The sequence below is a fragment of the Monodelphis domestica genome, chromosome 4 (assembly GCF_027887165.1).
Source record: "Monodelphis domestica isolate mMonDom1 chromosome 4, mMonDom1.pri, whole genome shotgun sequence".
Classification (NCBI taxonomy): Eukaryota; Metazoa; Chordata; class Mammalia; order Didelphimorphia; family Didelphidae; genus Monodelphis; species Monodelphis domestica.
Window position 1 is genome coordinate 54,701,471 of NC_077230.1, and position 23,548 is coordinate 54,725,018.

At 38.3% G+C, this 23,548-nt stretch overlaps 1 long non-coding RNA gene and 1 pseudogene across 1 annotated transcript in view; one reads left to right on the forward strand and one right to left on the reverse strand.

Moving 5' to 3' along the window:
* Window positions 1-291: 291 nt before the first annotated feature.
* The window catches only part of LOC103095842 (uncharacterized), a 28,090-nt gene continuing 4,833 nt past the window's right edge, over window positions 292-23,548 (forward strand). The window contains exon 1 of the long non-coding RNA XR_467134.3: window positions 292-1,414. This is a non-coding gene — a long non-coding RNA (uncharacterized LOC103095842). The remainder of the gene's footprint in view (window positions 1,415-23,548) is intronic.
* LOC130453640 (importin subunit alpha-4-like) lies at window positions 12,246-13,978 on the reverse strand (annotated as a pseudogene).

Genomic DNA, 23,548 nt, shown 5'->3' on the forward strand with positions numbered 1-23,548 from the left:
AAACTCTCTATACATCCTCTAAGACTTAGCTTGCAAATGTACTTGATTCAGAATAAAAGATTAGTTAGAGATTGCCTCCTGACTCCAAAGTAATACTGTTCTCCACTTCCCTAGCCAGCCTTCCTCCTTTAATATGCATGTTTTTCAGTAATAAAGCCTGATACTTGGCACTGGATTTTTACCAGCAGAAAGTCTTGATTTCCTTATATATTTTTAATAATACTATTAAAAAGTAATTTTATATAAATTTGCTGAGAAATTATATATGCATAGTACCTGATTTAGAACTGAGAGGAATACGAAAATGAATAAGATACATCCCCTGCTCCAAAGGAGTTTGTACTTTATCAGAAGAAATAGGAATTGATATATCTAGTAATAGTACCAGTAAGAAAAAGAGAAGGGGCAGAGTTAGGCACAAAATTTGAAAGTTCAGTGGAGAGGGATTTATGTTTATCTATAAAGTGGTTTCCAAAAAGTTTTCACTTTTTTTTATCTCCTTTGATCCTCATAACTGTCCTATAAAGTATATAATGAGGCAGCTAGGTGGCACAGCAGATAAAGTGCCAGACCTGGAGTCAGGAAGACAAGACCTCAGACACTTACTGTGTGTGACCCTAGTTAAGTCACTTAACCTGTTTATTTCAATTTCCTTATCTGTAAAATGAGCTGGAGAAGGAAATAGAAAACCATTCTAGTATCTTTTCCAAGAAAAAAACTTTTTAAAAAGGGGTCACAAGGAGTGATACATGCCTAAAAATAACTGAACAACAATACTATATTATGGTCATTTTAAATTCACACACATAAACTTATATTTCAATCTATTAGACATACACAAGCTCCACAAATGTCTTTAGTAATTCTAGTTATCAAATCAGTATCTCTCTCCCACACAGGGTAACAAATATCTTCTATCTTCCCTTAAGAGAATGGAAGTAAGATTGGACTGAAATGGTCACGATGTCAATGCTTGCCAAAAGACAGAAACCTTTGTTTAAAGGACTGATGAAGGGTTGCTTTTCTGTGTAATAACAAAATGGCCAGGACAGGACTATTTCTGAGGCCATCATAAACTGCTGGTGGCACCACTCTGATCCATGGTTAGCTGGTACTCTGTGGTGTCATAATGACTTCAGGTTTCTAATTGGAGAGAGATGCTTGCAAATAGTGTCAGGATACGCATCCAGCTTTTCCTTTATTCCCAGGGCACAAATCTTTGGGAAGAGACTGGCATTATTCTGGATACTTTTTTTTTTCTATTTTGCTTTAGCCCTGATATTTACTCATCAGAGATCAACCCTTCTTTGTAGAAGAATGGTTACCATAATCACAAAATAGAGGTGGATAGGGGACCTTGATCTTAGAAACCTCTGAAATACAGTGTTTATTGCTGTTCCTCAAGCTCTGACTGGTAAGATGCCCTTTGAAACTAAAACAAAAGGAGACAGGGGGGATGAGGGTCGCCAAAATTCTCTAGGGATAAATGTGCTAGACTTTCTCTTGAGTCTAAGAATGGGGAAAAAAAGGGAGAGAGAGCAAGCCAAGTACTAAGGATAGATTACAGAGTGAGAGTTATCCATTTTAGAGGCTATACCCAATAGCTCATATCAAGCCTTCAAAGCCAGGCCAAAGCATCCCATATATTGATCCCTAAGGAAGGGAAATGTGGGGGATTTTTACTAAGAGATTTAGAGAAATTACTGCTATGATTTAGGTCTGTAATTTATTTAGAGAGGTAATTTTTTTTAATAAAAGTGTTACTGTCACATAGTGGATCCAGAGAAAAGTTCCAAGACTGGTTTCTGACATATAACTGACTCTGTGATCCTGGGTAAATCATTTTCACTCCCAGTCTCCTAGAAGATTCTGGAAGCCTATAAATTGCAGGAAACTTGCCTGTATGCATTAGAATTTCTACATTGAGGAATTCTCTACATCAATGTCATCACAGATCTAGATCCAAAAAAGTGGCTTCTAAGCCACTAACACATCTAAGAAAGTGTTAAAAGAGTCAAGGACTGTGCTGAGGAATGGGGATACAAATGCAAAGCAGATATTCCTGTAAAGGTTAAAATTATGGTTGAGACTGAAAAATCTAAATTTAAGTGGTTGCCAGGGGAAATCCCAAATAATAAAATACCCAAGTCATCTGGAATTTGTTATGGTGATTTAATTGATAGTAGAGGAGATTAAGGAGAAGGAAGAAGGAGAGGGTGAAGGATTTCTCCCCCCACCTGTTTGGTACCAGGCGGGAAGATTAGATCTAGAAAGTAAGGGTTTGGAGTGTGAAGGAGGAAGGAATCAAACTGAACTCCAAAAGAGGCTCAGCTGAGATGCCTGAACCTCACATCCACCCTAGGGGACAGATACTATTATTGTTCCCTTGTGATAGATGAGGAAACAAGAAGACAGAGAGATTAAGTGACTTGTCCAAGGATACAAAGCTAGTAATAACTATCAAGCATTCGCCATAAGTCTACAAACCAGATTTCTTTGAAGGCTCCTACCTATTTCTATAATCTGATCACTAGTGGATCTCCCAGAGGGTAATCTCTTGATATTTTTTTCTGATGTGGTTATTTGTTTTATTAGTCTTTTGAATAGATTTCTTCAACATGTTAGATTTCTCAGACTCTTATTATTAGAAGTTTTGGGGGCAGCTAAGTGGCACAGTGGGTAGAATGCTGCACTTGGAGTCAGGAAGATGAGTTCAAATCCAGCCCCAGCCATTTCCTGGGCAAATCACTTAAAACCAATTACCTAGCCCCAACTGCTCTTCTTCTTTAGAATTGATAGAAAAGGTAAGGGTTAAAAGAAAAGAAAAGGAGTTTCTAAGCTTTGGATGACTGGTGGCACAACTTGTGTTGACTCTAGCTCTTCTGTCTGTGCCAGAAAAAGAGGAGTGTCCAGTACTCTCTTTAGCTCCTTCTTCCAAACACTCATAAATTGAGATGTATGCAATATGGCCTGTCACCTACATAACAGTTGCCTTCCTAATATTCTTACAGGATGGATTTTAGACATGCTTAAAAATGGGTTATATTTCGTCTTCTGTCTGTGCCAGAAAAAGAGGAGCTAAAGAGAGTACTGGACTATAGACTTCTTAAGAGATTGGAACCAATACCCAAATCCAAATACAGCCATATAGATTTTATTTCTTACAAGAAGAAAAATATTACTTAATCTCTTTCTCTAAAGCATAGTGATTATGTTACTGCCATAGTCAAAACATTATAATTCTTGTTGTGGAGATAAAAGTTATTTACAAAATTCTGATCTTCAAAGAGGTAACTGCCTGGTATATACTCTTCAAAAGAGAAAGTAAGAAGGGGGATGCTGTTAGGTGTTGTAGTGGAGAGTGGTACACTTGCGGGATGAGATGTGAATTAAAATCCTCCCTCAGATACTAACTTGGTAAGTTATTTAATTTCTCTGAAGATTCAATTACCTTGACTTTCAGTCAAGATAGTGGCCCAGAAGGAGCAGAAATTCAAACCTCTGAATACCCTTCCTAACTGATCACAAACTGAATGCTCCTAAGGGACCAAAATCAAACTTAACAAGACAGAGCCAAGGAATCCTCCTGCTGGACTTAATTCAAAAGGTACGCCCCCCCCCCCCCGAAAAACCGGAATCTGAGAACACTCAGGTTTAAGAGGAAGATAGAAGGAAAGTCCCAGGACCCATCCCCTCTCCCACCCACAGAGCTGAGACTCCAGTGGCAGCAGGAACTTCTGGGCAGTCAGAGGTACAGGTCTGGAGGGTGTTCCTTGCGGGCAGGGCTGTGCCAACAGACGGCGGGGAAGATGTTAGAGAGGGAGCATAGACCTGGCAGCCTGGCCAGATCTGTGGAGATCCTCCATATATGCTCCAGCCTTCCAGGAGGTTTTGGAATCAGAGCACATCCAGCCCAACTAAGCTGAACTTAATCCCATCAAAAGTCTCCAGAACACAGGGAAGCCCAGGCTCCACATCCATCCTCATTGACTGCTGGACTTTAATCCAATCCAAAGCCTCCAGAGGACAGGGAAGCTCAAACCCCCAACAACCCTCCCCCAGAGACTATACTGAGAGATCTTCTGTTAAAGCTCCAAGAGGGGGAGAATGACAGAAGCCCCCAAAACAAAAACAAAAAAAATGAGAGGAGCAAGAGCACAAATACAGGGAGTAAAGAATGGGTGAATATGAGCAAACAACAGAAAAAGAAAAAAGAAACTACAGTAGACAGCTTCTACTCAGCAAATGGAACAGAGGGGGAGAGATCAGCAAACGATAAATCAGAAATCCCAGCGAATTGGATACAGGCTGTGGAACAGCTCAAAACACAATTAAGAGAGGCTGAAGACAATTGGGAAAAGAACTTAAAAATTAAGATAAGTCATCTGGAAACAGAGGCACTTGAACTAAAATGAGAAAATAGTGTCTTGAAAGCCAAAATCAACCAGCTGGAAAATGAAACAAAGGAGATGAAAGATGAGGCAAAGGAGATGAAAGATGAGGTAAAGAGGATGAAAGACGACCTTCAAAGAAAATCAGACCAGAAGGAAAAGGATGACCAAAAAGCCAGGGATGAAATACAGTCTTTAAGAACCAGAATACAACAACTGGAATTAAGTGACCTCATAAGGCAACAGGACACTATAAAATGAAATGAAGAGAGTGAAAAAATTAAGGAAAATGTGAAGCATCTCATTCACAAAACAGATAATTTAGAAAATAGTTCAAGAAGAGACAATTTGAGAATCATTGGTCTACCAGAAGACCATGACAAAAGAAAAAGCCTGGACATAATACTACAGGAAATTATTCTGGAAAACTGTCCCAATATCCTAGAACAATAGGGGAAAGTGGAGATTGAAAGAATCCACAGATCACCTCCTGTATTTAGTCCCCAACTGACAACACCCAGGAATATTTTAGCCAAATTAAAAAACTATCAGACCAAAGAAAAGATATTACAAGCTACAAGCTGCCAAGAAGAAGTCATTCAGATACCACGGAACCACAGTGAGGATAATGCAGCATCTGGCTGCATCCACACTGAAGGACCGAAAGGCATGGAATATGATATTCTGGAAAGCAAGGGAACTAGGTCTACAACCAAGAATCAACTACCCATCAAAACTGGCTATATTCTTACAGAGGAAAGTATGGTCATTCAACACAATAAAAGAATTCCAAGCATCCATAAAGAAAAGACCAGATCTGAACAGAAATTTTGATGTCCAAGCACAGAACTCAAGAGAATCATCAAAAGGTAATTAAAAAAGAGGGGAAAAAGAAAAACAAAGCAAAACAAATTTTTTTTAAGAGACTCAATAAGTTAAAATGATATGTATCCCTATAAGAAAAGAGGTCATTGGTAATTCTTAAAAACTGTTGCTATCACCTGGGCAGGTAGAAGAATTACACTTAGGGCAAACAGTGACAAACTGTATGGGATGAAAGACAAGACATAAATAGGTATATAGATGTATGCATGCATAAATACATATACATGTCTGTATATGTATATATATATATATACACACATATATATAACTAGAGCTAAAAAAGAGGTTAATACTAAAAGAAATGGGAAAAGAAACAAATGGGGGTAAATTTATATGTCACAAAGAAGCTCATGGCAGGAAGGGGGAGAATATCAAGACACGGAAGGGTAAAGAGGTTGGAGATAGGAAATACTCAACTCTTATGTGCTTTGAAACTGACCCAAAGAGTGAAGAACAATCCAATCCATTGGAGCAGAGAATAGATTTGTGCCCTATAGGGAACTAGAAGGGTAGCTAATGGACTGGTGGGGAGGAAAACAGAACAAGGGAGGGAGAGGGTGGGGGGAGCAATTTTAAAAAGACTACAGGGAAAATAGGGGGGAATCAGAAGGGAGGGGGTTAGAAAAGGAAGTAAAATAAGGGAGAGAACTAGGGGGGCTGGTTAAAAACAAACTATGATGTAGAAGAAAATAGTGAAAGAAGAAAAGGCAGGACCAGAAGTAGAAATCAAAATGCTGGGAAATACACAGCTAGTAATCATAACTCTGAATGTGAATGGAATGAACTCACCCATAAAATGCAAGCTAATAGCAGAGTGGATTAGAATCCAAAACCATACCATATGCTGTTTACAAGAAACACACATGAGGAAGATAGATATGTATTGGGTGAAAGTAAGAGGATGGAGCCAAATCTACTGGGCATCAACTGATAAAAAGAAGGTAGGAGTCGCAATCATGATATCTGATAAAGCCAAAGTAAAAATAAATCTAGTTAAAAGAGATAGGGAAGGTAATTACATCCTGATAAAAGGCAGTATAGACAATGAGGAAATATCTGTACTCAACCTATCTGCACCAAATGGCATAGCATCCAAATTTCTAAAGGAGAAACTAGAGGAGCTCAAGGATGAAATAGACAGAAAAACTATACTAGTGGGAGACCTGAACCTTCTTCTATCTGAACTAGATAAATCAAACCAAAAAATAAATAAAGAGGTAAGAGAAGTGAATGAAAGATTAGAAAAATTAAGAGTTAGTAGACATGTGGTGAAAAATAAATAGGAACAAAAAGGAATATATCTTCTTTTCAGCAGCACATGGTACATTCACAAAAATTGACCATGTATTAGGGCATAAAAAAAAACGCAAATGAATGCAAAAGGGCAGAAATAATAAATGCAAACTTCTCAGATCATAATGCAATAAAAATAATAATTAGTAAGGGTACATGGAGAGGTAAATCAAAAATTAATTAGAAATTAAACAATATGATTCTCCAAAACCGGCTAGTTAAAGAACAAATCATAGAATCAATTTATAACTTCATTGAAGACAATGACAATGATGAGACAACCTTTCAAAACCTATGGGATGCAGCCAAAGCAGTACTTGGGGGAAATTTATATCCTTGAGTTCCTATATTAACAAACTAGAGAGAGCAGAGGTCAATGAATTGGGCATGCAAATTAAAAAACTAGAAAGCAAACAAATTAAAAATCCTCAGATGAAGACTAAATTAGAGATCCTAAAAATCAAAGGAGAAATTAATAAAATTGAAAGTGAGGCTCCCCAAACCCGCGAGAAGCCTCAAGGTAGGAAGATAGAAAAAGGATAGAAGTTTTGGATACCCCGAGGGGCGTGTTGGAGCCAAGTTATAGATATGAGGTGGCAGAAATGAGTCAGAAACCAGGCCTTATTGATTATAATAGGGCCACAGTATAACCCTGATCTTTAGGATGTCACAAAGGCATGATCCATCCTGAGATCCACAATTAATACCACACAGGTCAGAGACATGATAAAGAAAAGAGAGTGCCTGGCCAAAAGCCAGGTCCCAGGTGGGAGAGGTAGATAAGGAAAGGAATTAAAGATGGAGGTTGACCAGAGGCCAAGCTCCAGCAAGGACAGGCATCAGTGAGATCCAAGACAGGAAGAGAAGGCGGAGCTTGCTATGGCCCTGTATTTAATCTCTTTGATATGCAAATATACACAATACATAGGGATGATTATCATTGGTTAATGACAAGGTATAGGTGTGGTTTCTCTTAGCCAGGTGAACACAAAGAAACCTGTTTTCCCACCTAACCTGGGGGAAGCTGGGGTCAAGGGTCAGAGGCTTTCCCAGCCATGCACAAGACTGAGCATGCTCTCTTCTAAGACAATCTTTATATTCTGTTTCCCTTGTCCCTAGATAGGTGTGGACTGCTTCAGAAAGTCAAAGAACTATTGATTTAATAAATAAGACTAGAAGCTGGTACTTTGAAAAAACAAATAAAATAGACAAAATACTAGTCAGTCTAATTAAAAAAAGGAAAGAAAAAACCAAATTGACAGTATACAAGATGAAAAGGGAAAAGGGAGACCTCATCTCTAATGAAGAGGAAATTTAGGCAATCATTAAAAACTACCATGCTTAATTATATGGCAACAAATATGGTCATCTAGGTGAAATGGATGGATACTTACAAAAATATAAATTGCCTAGACTAACAGAGGAAGAAATAAATTGCCTAAACAAACTCATATCAGAAAAAGAAATTGAACAAGCCATGAAAGAACTCCCTAAGAAAAAATCCCTAGGACCAGATGGTTTCACAAATGAATTCTATCAAACATTCAAAGAACTATTCCAATATTAAACAAAGTATTTGACAGAATAAGCCAAGAAGTAGTTCTACCAAATTCATTTTACGACACAAACATGGTACTGATCCCAAAGCCAGGCAGGTCAAAAACAGAGAAAGAAAACTATAGACCAATCTCCCTAATGAATATAGATGCAAAAATCTTAAATAAGATACTAGCAAAAAGATTCCAGCAAGTCATCACAAGGGTTATACACTATGACCAGGTAGGATTCAGACCAGGAATGCAACAATGGTACAACATTAGGAAAACTATCCACATAATTGACCATATTAACAAGCAAACTGACAAAAATCACATGATTATCTCAATAGATGCAGAAAAAGCCTTTGATAAAATATAACACCCATTCCTATTGAAAACACTAAAAAGTATAGGAATAGAAGGGCCTTTCCTAAAAATAATAAACAGTATATATCTGAAACCATCAACAAACATCATCTGCAATGGGGATAAACCAGAAGCCTTCCCAATAAAATCAGGAGTGAAACAAGGATGCCCATTATCACCCCAATTATTTAACATTGTGCTAGAAACACTAGTAGTAGCAATTAGAGAAGAAAAAGAAATTAAAGGTATTAAAATTGGCAACGAAGAGACCAAGCTATTGCTCTTTGCAGATGATATGATGGTATACTTAAAGAATCCTAGAGAATCAACCAAAAAGCTAGTTGAAATAACAACTTTAGCAAAGTTGCAGGAAAGAAAATAAACCCACGTAAGTCATCAGCATTTCTATATATCTCCAATCCATCTCAGCAGCAAGAATTAGAAAGAGAAATTCCATTTAAAGTCACCCTAGACAATACAAAATACTTAAGAATCTATCTGCCGAGACAAACACAGGAACTATATGAACACAACTACAAAATAACTCTCCACACAATTAAAACTAGATCTAAAAAATTGGAAAAACATTGATTGCTCATGGGTGGGACGAACTAACATAATAAAAATGACCATCCTACCCAAATTAATTTACTTATTTAGTGCCATACCCATTGAACTACTGTAAACTTCTTTACGGAATTAGAAAAAAAAAACATAACATAGTTCATTTGGAAGAACAAAAGATCAAGGATATCCCGGGAAATCATGAAAAAAAATGCAAAGGAAGGAGGACTTGTAGTCCCAGATCTCAAACTATACTATAAAGCAGTGGTTATCAAAACAATTTGGTACAGGCTAAAAGACAGAAAGGAGGATCAGTGGAATAGACTTGGGGTAAATCACCTCAGTAGGACAGTCTATGATAAACCCAAAGATCCCAGTTTGGGGGACTAAAACCCAATTTTTTTTAAACGGCTGGGAAAATTGGAAGACTGTATGGGAGAGATTATGTTTGGATCAACATCTCACAGCCTACACCAAGATAAACTCAGAATGGGTGAATGACCTGAATATAAAGAAGGAAACTATAAGTAGATTAGGTGAACACAGAATAGTATACTTGTCAGATCTTTGGGAAAGGAAAGACTTTAAAAGCAAGCAAGAGCTAGAAAAAATCACAAAATATAAAATCAATAATTTTGATTACATCAAATTAAAATGTTTTTGTACAAACAAAACTAATGCATCCAAAATTAGAAGGGAAGTAACAAATTGGGAAACAATCTTCATTATAAAAATGTCTGACAAAGGTCTAATTGCTCAAATTTATAGCGTTAAACCAGTTGTACAAAAAATCAAGCCATTCTCCAATTGAAAAATGGGCAAGGGACATTAATAGGCAATTTTCAGTTAAAGAAATCAAAACTATTGATAAGCACATGAAAAAGGGCTCTAAATCTCTAATAATCAGAAAAATGCAAATCAAAACAACTCTGAGGTATCACCTCACGCCCAGCATATTGCCTAACATGATAGCAAAGGAAAGTAATGAATGTTGGAGGGGATGTGGCAAAGTTGGGGCACTTATGCATTTCTGGTGGAGTTGTGAATTTATCCAAACATTCTGGAGGGCAATGTGGAACTATGCCCAAAGGGCGATAAAAGACTGTCTGCCCTTTAATCCAGCCATAGCCCTGCTGGGTTTGTACCCCAAAGAGATAATAAGGAAAAAGACATGTACAAAAATATTCATAGCTGTGCTCTTTGTGGTGGCAAAAAATTGGAAAATGAGGGGATGGCCTTCAATTGGGGAATGGCTGAATAAATTGTGGTACATGTTGGTGATGGAATACTATTGTGCTCAAAGGAATAATAAATTGGAGGAATTCCATGGGGACTGGAACAACCTCCAGGAAGTGATGCAGAGTAAGAGGAGCAGAACCAGGAAAACATTTAACACAGAAACTGACACACTGTGGTACAATCTAATGTAATGGACTTCTCCATTAGTGGCAATGCTGAACCCTGAACAACTTGGAGGAACCTATGAGAAAAACCACTATCCACATCCAGAGGAAACACTGTGGGAGTAAAAATACCCAAATACCCAAGAAAAACAACTGCTTGAATACATGGATTGAAGGCATATTGTTGTGGATGTAGACTCTAAATGAACATCCTAATGTAAACAACAACATGGAAATGGGTTCTGATCAAGGACACAAGTAATACCCAATGAAATTGTGTGTTGTCTGCGGGAAGAGTGGGTGGAGGGGAAGGAGGGAAATAATATGATTATTGTAACCAAGGAATAATGTTCTAAATTGACTAAATAAACTTATTCAAATGAAAAAAAAGATTCAATTTCTTTATATGTAAATGAATATAATATCACCTCTCTCATTGAGAACTTGAGAACATATTCAAAATGCTTTTGCAAACCATAAAGTCTTATGTAAATGCTAGCTATTATTGTGAGGATGACTTAAAGATTCTTCTTTTTTTTTTTAATTTAAAGATCACTGCAAATCAGATTTATGCTGAATAAGGGCAGCTTCTTCTATACAGCCTTACACATACTTGTGGGTATCTTTTAAAACAAGGGAATATGGTGTTAGAGTCGGTTCAGAATTAAGCTTTTCTGATACTCAAAAAATTAAGCTTTTATGACACTTCTTTTAAATAGTTGCTGGTTTGTTGCCAACCACATTATCAAAAGCACTGTTCAGTAATTTAAAAATATTTTAAGACTAAATTACAGTAAACATGAAATCTCCACAGTTTAAACCCAATATAAATCAACCAGATTTCAAGTATTAATTTAAAACAAAACATACTGACGACTGCAAGGTGAAAGCAAGCCTCTTACAATCAAGGAGTCTTTTGTTAAAGACTTCTTTTTCCCTCTCCAGTTGGGGATCTTGCTTTCAGCTTAAACAGAAGTCTAAGTCCAGGACAGGTTGCAACTCAGGGAAAATCCCATGCACAGCATTTGATTACTTTAAAACAGCAGGAACACACAGGCTGAAGTGAGTGGCCAAACAGGGCTTGCTGTTCTCAGTTAGGGATAATGGCAAAAGCATCACTGGTCCAAATCTAGAGCTCTTTCTCTAACCCTGGCTTCTGAGGCAGGTAATGAACATATCAATTACTGATAGATGAAGTACAGTTTGTTTTTTAACTTAATTGTTTAATCAATAACCAAGTTTTCTTTTTTGTTTCATTTTTTAAGTTACTTTTTTCAGTTTCACCAATGAAAATCATTTGGCTCACATTTTAAAATCTATTCTTCCACAAAAAGTATATGAAAATATGTTTGTGAGGGGGCAGCTGGGTAGCTCAGTGGATTGAGAGCCAGCCCTAGAGATGGGAGGTCCTAGGTTCAAATCTGGCCTCAGACACTTCCCAGTTGTGTGACCCTGGGCAAGTCACCTGACCCCCATTGCCTAGCCCTTACCACTCTTCTGCCTTGGAGCCAATACACAGTATTGACTCCAAGACGGAAGGTAAGGGTTTAAAAAAAAAAAGAAAATATGTTTGTGGAGGACAGTGATGGAGGTCCAGGTTGGACTGTGCCCTTGTAAATTCTTCCAGAATGTATGCACACATCATACCCAAGTGTCTTGATCCACAGTGCACCATTTTCCAAAGAAATGCTCTGTGGAAAGCTGACATGCTGCTATGAAATCTCTCTAACAAATCTGGAAAAAGAAGGAGAAAATAGGAGAGTTGGGGCTGTTGAAAGCTCTAAAACAGTTTAAGAAATCATGTATATGCATTTATAGTTCATGTGACTTTTGGCAACTGTAAAGTGACGGATACATGGCTTTCTTTAAAAGCATCAAAACGAAGAGAGGCGTGTGTGTTTGGGAGCCTTTTGATGTTGTTTGTTTTTGTCATTTGGTAGCCATCTGGTGGTACTTCAGGTTGATGGGGGAGAGAAGCTGCCCTCTAGGGAACTTAAAAATTAAATTTTTTTGTTTGAAGGTTGACCGTTGGGTCAAAATTGTAAGTCCCTCCTTGTGTTGCTTCAAGAACGAGGCTAAGATCATCGTCAATATCATCACCAGAGAAATACTGATCTAGGATCTCAAATGCTAATTTATAAATATCTTCATTTTCATGTTGTTGTAATGCTTCAATTTTTTCCAAACCTCCACATTCTTCTATTATTTCAGCTATTGTGCTAGCTTCATCACCAACCATTATCAGAATGTTTTTCAGACCATCTAGAACCACCTGAACCACCTGAGAATCTTTTACTGACAGTAAGTTACAGAATGGCAGTATTACATTCTTCTGTACAAGGTATTCAACCTGATCTTTTCGTCCACTTATCGTCAAGTTGTTGATTGCCTAAACAGCTTCTTTTTGGGTCCCAAAGTCCCCCTTAGTCAGCTGGTGTATGATCATAGGGATTAATCCAGCATCTATTACACAGCTTGTACTTGTTGCTGGTTTCCTGCTGTTATATTGGAAAGGAACCAAACTGCTTCCTCATTTATCTTCTCTTTTGGGTGAGTCAAGGGATTTGGGAAGTGTGAAAGAACATCACAGTTGAGCACAACTTGCGTCTGCTCATCAGTGCCTGTCATTGCTCTCAGAGCTGCTGTTTGAACTTGAACCTCCTGATGGCTCAGAAGAGGCACAAGAAATGGTACAACTTCTGAATTGATCACCATTTGAATCTGTTCATTACCTCCATCAGACACTACCTCCATATGACAAAGCCCAAACAATGTCCACAAGAATCTTGATATCTGTATGGTATCTGGCAGAATCTCCTGTACTGTCTCCATAGGTGGTGGGGGATCATTATTCCTGCAGAGATCAACTATGATCTATGTGATGTTCCAAAAGAAGGTGATGGGAATGGAGGGATTGAGGAAGGACAGAAGAGGTTAGACAACCCCCAGTGATATGACATAATCTCTACACTGAGGACCATCACCTATAATGCTTCCTAAGGCCCATACTGCCTATTCACAAACATTCTGATGTGGTGAATGGAGAAGTCTCCAAAAAAGAGGCACTGTATTAGAGTGTACCATTGCTTGAGTCTGTGCAGAAATTCCTGACGCTATATTAGTCAGTGCCCATTCAGCTTCAAATTGTAATGAAGGATTAGCATCCCTTTCCAGACATTTTACCAGAATAGGTAAAATCCCAGATTTTATTGTCATCAATTGGTGGATTTCTATCACTGAATAACAGTTTTCTTGCAGCTTGGACAGGACTCAATTGGACCACTGGATTGTCACTTGTGGCATTCTGCAATATGGCTTCTAGTGTGACATTTTGTGCTTTAAAATAAGCATCAACATCAGAATCTTCTAAACTTTCTTCTTGAGGAACATTGATCTTTTTCAATAAATGTTCATCTCTTTTGTTCTTACAGAGTTTAATTGTCACTTCATTTCTGTGTCTTCTCATAGTTTCCACATCACAGGTCATGTTCTTAAAGCTCTTGATGCGGTGGTTCTCCAAGCCGGTGTTTTCGGCCATGGCTCTGCGAGGCAGTGGAGGGCAGGGGGTGGAGGAAGGGTAAGAGAGGGTGGGAGAGCCGGGGAGAGGGAAGAGGAAGAGGACTTAAAGATTCTTGAAGATTATGAATTTGTGTTCTCTTTGCTACCACCAGGATATGCTCCACCTTACTCCAAGTCAGGTCCTGCAGGCATAGCACCTCCCTCTTCCTGACTAAGCTTAAGGATGCTCAGGAGCCCAATATCTCCTGTTTCACACATAAAGATTGGGCTCCTTTAAACTTTCTAGGACACAGCAATATTACTACCAGTCACAAGGTTAGGTAGTTAAGGGCTATGATGAAACCCCACAGGGCATGCGCCCTGGGGAGACTTACCTTAAATCTTCTATTCACCTGACAATAAACAGACCTTTTCCTATCCACAAAAAGCATTTCCCAGTGATTGGCATCCTATCCCTCCTACTGCTTCCATCTCTGTGCTACAGAAATCCAACTACCAAAGAACGAATTCCCTGTTCCAACTCCAACTATATGTTCCCTTATTCTCATCCACCTTAGCTTTATGCCCTCACATGAACCCTCACCAGGTCTATACCTTCCTTTGTGCCCTCTGAGACTCCCACTCAAAAATCAGTACAACTCCTTTCCCTTTAGACTATTTCCTTTGTTGTTCCTTCCATTTTTATGGTGTTCCCTGAGACCTGGCTCAAGATGATGCTGTTTTGGCCATGATTTCCAGGACTGATTGTACCTTCTCTCACACCCCTGTCTTCCCATTGCTATTTTGCATATTCTCCCACGATTCACTCAGCACCTCTTCTCTCTTGATGTTCACACTCTTTGAACTTATCACCTGAATCTAGATTCTAGGGGCCATGATATCTATCATCCCCTAAAGATATTGTGCCTCTTTTATTAGTTAAGTTGTGACTGACTCAGAAGACCCCTCTCCTCACCAATTCCTGATCTCATACTCTAGGGATCTTCAACTTACTTGTTTGATGTTCTTTCAAATATTTTAACTTCAGTTCCTCAATCTACTCAACTACCATGGCCTCCACTACCTTCTCAGGTACAAATAAAAATCGTTATACACTTGATCCTTACCCATAAATATTCTGCTTCTAATTCACGAATTCCCAAATTCCATTTTTCTGATCATAATTTTTATCATTATATCTCTCTTTATGTATTATAATATATAACCTTATTTTTTGTACTCACTGTAACCTCCAAATCCTATGCCCTTCAGTTTTTTCCTGGACCATTTCACCTGCTCTGGTTATACACTATTCCCTTTCCCATCTCAAGCTCTTGGTGAACTTCCTTCTCTGCCTTTCCTCTTCATACTTTAATGATACTATCCCTCACTAGGTCCCTTTCTGATGAAAAGGTGTCCCTTCTCTGGAAAAAGGTAAATATTCTGCATGTCTTCTTGATCCCATGCCCAGCCATCTTCATCAGCACATCAGTCCTTCCTTCATCAACTCCACTGTTTCATCTTTGGTCTCTCCCTACTTAATGGTTCTTTTTCTGCCTTCAAACATGCTTGAATCTCCCCCATGCTTTTAAAAAACCCTTTCTAGACTTCTGGTCAAGATGGCGGCTTAGAGAAAGCTAAAGTTCAGATCTCCGGAAACCCTTCCCTACCGAACTCAAACTATATGCTCCTAAGACACCGAAATTCAAAACGAACAACAGCATAGACCCCGGGAATTCTCCTCCTGGACCTGGACCTGGATCAAAAGGTACACCCCCCCCCCCAAAGCCAGAACCTGAGATCACTCGGACCTAAGGGGTAGGCAGAAGGAAGGTCCCAGGACCCATCCCCCCAACCCAGAGCACTGAGTCCGAGGCAGCAGAGGGAACCTCAGAACCTTAGGGCCGGCTATCCTGAAGGCCACTTCCTGAAAACAACCTGACCCAGTCGAGGGGGCACCCAGACAGCAGGGAAACAGAAAGAGACAGGAGGAGCCTGTAGCCCCCTGACCAGATCCTTCCATCTGAGTCTCACCGAAGGTTCCAGCCTCAGGGCATTCTCAGTCTGAGGTTAATCCTATCACCAGCCCTCAGAGCTCCTGGAAGCCATGGGCCCTCCCCCCTCAGAGAGCAGGGTTGTCTGAAACAACAGTAACCCTCAGGGCTGGCAAAAGGGCCTCGGGAGCTGGCCATTCTGAAGGCTGCTTCCTGAAAACAATCTGACCCAGTCGCAGGGGCACCCAGACAGCAGGGAAACAGAGAGAGACAGGAGGAGCCTGCAGCCCCCTTGCTGGATCCTTCCATCAGAGTCTCATGGAAGTTCCCTGCCTCAAAGCATACTCAGTTCAACCCAGAGAAAGTTAATCTTATCAGGAACCGTGGCCCCTCCCCCCTCATAGTGCTTGCTCTCCTGGCCAGCTAAGGCACAGAAACAAACACCCCATGGAAAGGGCCAAGCCAGGCTCAGAGCGTGGAAGTAAGGCAATGAAGAAGCATCAGGAGGGAACTGAGGAGGGCAGTAACACAGAAACACCAGCAATTCCTGGATTCCCCGGGAAGACAGAACAACAACTGCATAGAACAGACAATCTGCCTAGAGCTAAAACCTCTGAACACCACACAGAGATAAGAAAAGCTAGTCCTCCCCACTCAGATAGAGATGGCAAACTCCACAGAAGCACAAAAGCCCCCAAATTCCAAGAAAAACAAGAAGAAGGGGGTGACTTTGGACACATTTTATGGAGCAAAAATACAAAATACAGAGGAGATAAAAGAGGAAACACAAGCAAATGCTCCAAAACCTTCCAAAGGAAATGGAAACTCTCCACAAACCCTTGTAGAATTTGAATCAGAAAGGATCTAAAAGATGGAAGCCCTCTGGGAGGAAAAGTGGGAAATAATGCAAAAGAAATTCACGCATCTACAAAACCAGTTTGACCAAAGTGAAAAGGAAAACCAGGCTTTAAAAGTCAGAATCAGGCAACTTGAAGACAACGAGCAAGAATTAATAAAGCAAAGCCAAAAGACCAAGAAATTAGAAGAGAACATAAAATATCTCACTGACCAGGTGACAGACTTGGAAAATAGAGGAAGAAGAGATAATTTAAGAATAATTGGACTTCCAGAAAAGCCAGAAATAAACAGTAAATTTGACACCATAATACAAGATATAATCAAAGAAAATTGCCCAGAGTTTCTAGAACAAGGGGGCAATACAGCCACTGACAGAGCTCACAGAACACCCTCTACACTAAACCCCCAAAAGACAACTCCCAGGAATGTAATTGCCAAATTCCAAAGCTTTCAAGGAAAAGAAAAAATCCTACAAGAAGCCAGAAAAAGACAATTTAGATATAAAGGAATGCCAATCAGGGTCACACAAGACCTTGCAAGTTCTACTCTGAATGGTCGTAAGGCATGGAACATGATTTTCAGAAAGGCAAGAGAGCTGGGCCTTCAACCAAGAATCAGCTATCCAGCAAAACTGACTATATACTTCCAAGGGAAAGTATGGGCATTCAACAAAATAGAAGATTTCCAACTTTTTGCAAAGAAAAGACCAGAGCTCTGTGGAAAGTTCGATATTGAAAAACAAAGATCATGGAATACCTGAAAAGGTAAATATGAAGGAAAGGGAAAAGGTAAAAAATGTTATCTTTTTCTTTTACTCAAACTCTCTTCTATAAGGACTATATTTATATCAATCTATGTATACTAACATGTGGGGAAAATGTAATGTGTAAATAGGGGGAAAAGAAAGACCAAATAGAATGATCTTTCTCACACAAAGATTCACACGGGAAGGGGAGGGGAAGAAAACTCCTGTAAGAAGGAGAGGAAGAGAGCTTTTACTTAAACCTTACTCTCAGGGAAATCAACTCTGAGGGGGAAGAACATCCAGATCCATTGGGATCTTGAATTCTATCTTACCCAACAAGGGTAGTGAGAAGGGAAAACCAAGGGGGGGAGGGGGAGAGGGAGAACAAAAAGGGAGGGAAAGAGAGGGGGGAGGGGGAGGGAACACAAAGGGAGGGATTAAAAAGGGAAACATCAAAGGAGGGGAAAAGGGGGACTGATTCAAAGTAAATCACTGGACTAAAAGGTAGAGCTGAAGAAGAAAAGGTTAGAATTAGGGAAGGCTATCAAAATGCCAGGGAGTCCACAAATGACAATCATAACTTTGAACGTGAATGGGATGAACTCACCCATAAAACATAGGCGAATAGCAGAATGGATTAGAATCCAAAACCCTACCATATGTTGTCTTCAAGAAACACACATGAGGCGGGTTGACACCCACAAGGTCAGAATTAAAGGATGGAGTAAGACCTTCTGGGCCTCAACTGACAGAAAGAAGGCAGGAGTGGTAATCATGATATCTGATAAAGCCAAAGCAAAAATAGACCTGATCAAAAGGGATAGGGAAGGTAACTATATTTTGTTAAAAGGGACTTTAGATAATGAGGAAATATCACTAATCAACATGTATGCACCAAATAATATAGCACCCAAATTTCTAATGGAGAAACTAGGAGAATTGAAGGAAGAAATAGACAGTAAAACCATATTAGTGGGAGACTTAAACCAACCATTATCAAATTTAGATAAATCAAATCAAAAAATAAATAAGAAAGAGGTAAAAGAAGTGAATGAAATCTTAGAAAAATTAGAATTAATAGACATATGGAGAAAAATAAATAGGGATAAAAAGGAATACACCTTCTTCTCAGCACCACATGGCACATTCACAAAGATTGACCATACATTAAATCACAGAAACATGGCACACAAATGCAGAAAAGCAGAAATAATAAATGCAGCCTTTTCAGATCACAAGGCAAAAAAATAATGATCAGTAATGGTACATGGAAAACCAAATCAAAAACTAATTGGAAATTAAACAATATGATACTCCAAAATCATTTAGTTAGAGAAGAAATCATAGAAACAATTAATAATTTCACCGAGGAAAATGACAATGGCGAGACATCCTTTCAAACCTTTTGGGATTCAGCCAAAGCAGTAATCAGAGGTAAATTCATATCCCTGAGTGCATATATTAACAAACTAGGGAGAGCAGAGATTAATCAATTGGAAATACAAATAAAAAAACTCGAAAGCAATCAAATTAAAACCACCCAGCAGAAAACCAAACTAGAAATCCTAAAAATTAAGGGAGAAATTAATAAAATCGAAAGTGATAGAACTATTGATTTAATAAATAAGACAAGAAGCTGGTACTTTGTAAAAACAAACAAAATAGACAAAGTACTGGTCAATCTAATTAAAAAAAGGAAAGAAGAAAAGAAAATTAACAGCATCAAAGACGAAAAGGGGAACATCACCTCCAATGAAGAGGAAATTAAGGCAATCATTAAAAAAAAAACACCAACTTAGGTGATATGGATAAATATATACAAAAATACAAACTGCCTAGAGTAACAGAAGAAGAAATAGAATTCTTAAATAATCCCATATCAGAAAATGAAATCCAACAAGCCATCAAAGAACTTCCTAAGAAAAAATCCCCAGGGCCTGATGGATTCACCAGTGAATTCTATCAAACATTCAGAGAATAGTTAACCCCAATACTATACAAACTATTTGACATAATAAGCAAAGAGGGAGTTCTACCAAACTCTTTTTATGACACAAACATAGTACTGATTCCAAAACCAGGCTGGTCAAAAACAGAGAAAGAAAACTATAGACCAACCTCCCTAATGAATATAGATGCAAAAATCTTAAATAGGATACTAGCAAAAAAGACTCCAGCAAGTGATCAGAAGGATCATTCATCATGATCAAGTAGGATTTATACCAGGGATGCAGGGCTGGTTCAATATTAGGAAAACCATCCACATAATTGACCACATCAACAAGCAAACCAACAAGAACCACATGATTATCTCAATAGATGCAGAAAAAGCCTTTGATAAAATACAATACCCATTCCTATTAAAAAACACTAGAAAGCATAGGAATACAAGGGTCATTCCTAAAAATAATAAACAGTATATATCTAAAACCATCAGCTAATATCATCTGCAATGGGGATAAACTAGATGCATTCCCAATAAGATCTGGAGTGAAACAAGGATGTCCATTATCACCTCTACTATTTGACATTGTACTAGAAACACTAGTAGTAGCAATTAGAGAAGAAAAAGAAATTGAAGGCATCAAAATAGGCAAGGAGGAGACCAAGTTATCACTCTTTGCAGATGACATGATGGTCTACTTAAAGAATCCTAGAGATTCAACCAAAAAGCTAATTGAAATAATCAACAACTTTAGCAAAGTTGCAGGATACAAAATAAACCCACATAAGTCATCAGCTTTTCTATATATCTCCAACACAGCTCAGCAGCAAGAACTAGAAAGAGAAATCCCATTCAAAATCACCTTAGACAAAATAAAATACCTAAGAATCTATCTCCCGAGACAAACACTGGAACTATATGAACACAACTACAAAACACTCTCCACACAACTAAAACTAGACTTGAGCAATTGGAAAAACATTAACTGCTCATGGATTAGACGAGCCAATATAATAAAAATGACCATCCTACCCAAACTTATTTATCTATTTAATGCCATACCCATTGAACTCCCAAAAAATTTCTTTACTGATTTAGAAAAAACCATAACAAAGTTCATTTGGAATAACAAAAGATCAAGGATATCCAGGGAAATAATTAAAAAAAACACAAATGATGGGGGCCTTGCAGTCCCTGACCTTAAACTATATTACAAAGCAGCAGTCATCAAAACAATTTGGTACTGGATAAGAGACAGAAAGGAGGATCAGTGGAATAGACTGGGGGCAAGCGACCCCAGCAAGACAGTATACGATAAACCCAAAGATCCCAGCTTTTGGGACAAAAATCTAGTATTCGATAAAAACTGCTGGGAAAATTGGAAGACAGTGTGGAAGAGATTAGGAATTGATCAACACCTCACACCCTTACACCAAGATAAATTCAAAATGGGTGAATGACTTAAACATAAAGAAGGAAACCATAAGTAAATTGGGTAAACAAAGAATAGTATACATGTCAGACCTTTGGGAGGGGAAAGACTTTAAAGCCAAGCAAGACATAGAAAGAGTCACAAAATGTAAAATAAATAATTTTGACTTCATCAAATTAAAAAGCTTTTGTACAAACAAAACCAATGTAACTAAAATCAGAAGGGAAACAACAAATTGGGAAAAAATCTTCATAGAAACCTCTGACAAGGTTTAATTACTCAAATTTATAAAGAGCTAAATCAATTGTACAAAAATCCAAGCCCTTCTCCAATTGATAAATGGGCAAGGGACATGGATAGGCAGTTTTCAGATAAAGAAATCAAAACTATTAACAAGCACATGAAGAAGTGTTCTACATCTCTTATAATCAGAGAGATGCAAATCAAAACAACTCTGAGGTATCACCTCACACCTAGCAGATTGCCTAACATGATAGCAAAGAAAAGTAATGAATGCTGGAGGGGGAGTAGCAAAATTGGGACATTAATTCATTGCTGGTGGAGTTGTGAACTGATCCAACCATTCTGGAGGGCAATTTGGAACTATACCCAAAAGGCGATAAAAGAATGTCTACCCTTTGATCCAGCCATAGCACTGCTGGGTCTGTACCCCAAAGAGATAATGGACAAAAAGACTTGTACAAGAATATTCATAGCTGCGCTCTTTGTGGTGGCCAAAAATTGGAAAACAAGGGGATGCCCTTCAATTGGGGAATGGCTGAACAAATTGTGGTATATGTTGGTGATGGAATACTATTGTGCAAAAAGGAATAATAAAGTGGAGAATTCCATGGAGACTGGAACGACCTCCAGGAAGTGATGCAGAGCGAGAGGAGCAGAACCAGGAGAACATTGTACACAGAGAGTAATACACTGTGGTATAATGGAACGTAATGGACTTCTCCATTAGTAGCGGTGTAATGTCTCTGAACAATCTGCAGGGATCTAGGAGAAAAAACACTATTCATAAGCAGAGGACAAACTGTGGGAGTTGAAACACCGAGGAAAAGCAACTGCCTGACTACAGAGTGGTGAGGGGACATGACAGAGGAGAGACTCTAAATGAACACTCTAATGCAAATACTAACAACATGACAATGGGTTTGAATCAAGAACACATGTGATACCCAGTGGAATCAGGCATTGGCTATGGGGGGTGGGGGGGAGGAAAAGAAAGTGATCTTTGTCTTTAATGAATAATGCTTGGAAATGATCAAATAAAATATTATAAAATTAAAAAAAAAAACCCTTTCTAAATCCTACCATCCATATTAGCTATCCAGAGTAGTTTTATGAAACTTTGGTACAATCCATGTTTCTCTTTCCCTTCTCAGCTAAATTCCTTTGAAAAGTCATCTATCATTTGTGCATTTATTTCTCTTCTCTTATTCCCTTTTAAAACCTCTTTAGGTCTTCTAACCTTGTCATTCAACTGAAAATACTTTCTCCAAAGTAATCATTGTTCTCCTAATTGCTACATCCAGTGATCTTTAATTGATCCTCATTAGTTTTCAGCCATTTGAGAAATGTAACCCTTTAAGTCACATTTTCTTCCTTGATACTTTCTCTCTGAATTTTCCTGATCTTTCCTAGTCTTAATATTTTTTCTTAGTATTTTTTTGCAGTATCTTCTTCTAGTCTACTCCCCTTAACTGTGTCTATTCCCTTGTCCTGGACCCTCTTTTCTTTCTGTACTATCTCATTTAATGATCTTATCAATTTCTATGAGTTCAACTATCAACTCTATGCAGATTATTCCCAAATCTTTAGATCCACTCTGTCTCTCTTAAGGTCTTCTTCTGCTTCACCAATTGTCTGTTGTATATTTAGAAACAAATGTCCTGTAAGTATCTAAAACAAAAGACTACTCATCTTTTCCCCAAATCCTAGCCCTCTTCCAAAGTTTTCCCCTTTACAAATGTCAAGAGTACTACAATATTCTAGTCATCCAAGCTTATAGCGTTGGTGTGTTATCCTATACTTTTCACTTTCACTCACCCCACATTTCCAATCTCTCCTTCAATCCAGTTGTTTTTACCTTCACAAATTAACTGGGAAAGCTTGAAGATACCACTAAGAATTGGACCATCCAGGTGTCCTGTCCTTGATCTTTTTTTTTTTTATTTGGGGATTATTAGATAGAGAAGAAAGTTCCAGTGAATGTGAAATAGGGTGGTCTGTTGCTACAATAACTCTTCCTGTATATGCCCTAAGAGAAAAAGCTGGATTTTGAAGAGGTTTAGGATAGTACCTGTCACACTTCCAGTGATTTTCTAGTTGTCCAGTGTTGTATCATGAAATTCTCCACAAATCTTCAATTAATTTTATTGCTTTTAAAATAAGAATAAAATTGTTTATTTTATCCAGTGTGGGCATGATTTTGTAAAATCAAATGAAATGGAATTTGTTGGGAAATTTATAATGGATAATTGAGATAAAACACCATTGGAAGGGAGGAAACCCATTTATATAGCATCTACTGTGTGCCAGACACTATACTATACACTTTACAAGTATTGTTTTATTTTATACTTTTAACAATCCTGCAGGGTAGGTGACTTTTATTAACTTCATTT